The sequence below is a fragment of the Cariama cristata genome, unplaced genomic scaffold (genome assembly GCF_000690535.1).
Source record: "Cariama cristata isolate BGI_N322 unplaced genomic scaffold, ASM69053v1 scaffold34469, whole genome shotgun sequence".
NCBI lineage: Eukaryota > Metazoa > Chordata > Aves > Cariamiformes > Cariamidae > Cariama > Cariama cristata.
In genome coordinates, this window is record NW_009638004.1 from 1 (window position 1) to 227 (window position 227).

Consider the following 227-nt stretch of genomic DNA (forward strand, 5'->3'; position numbering starts at 1 on the left):
CCCTTCCAGCACCCGGTGCAGGAGGAAGCCGCCGAGCAGGAACCGAATGCAAATCCTGCCAAAAGGGCCAGCAGCCCCAGTAAAATGCAAAGAGCATTCAAAATCGGGTGGGAAAGACAAACTTTGAGGTTCATTGTGCTAAAGCAGGGTTTTAGGGACAGTAAAGGACACAAAGCTGGGCTGGGGGTGAGGGGCGGTGGGAGGGGGCCACACGTGGAGGGCGATTG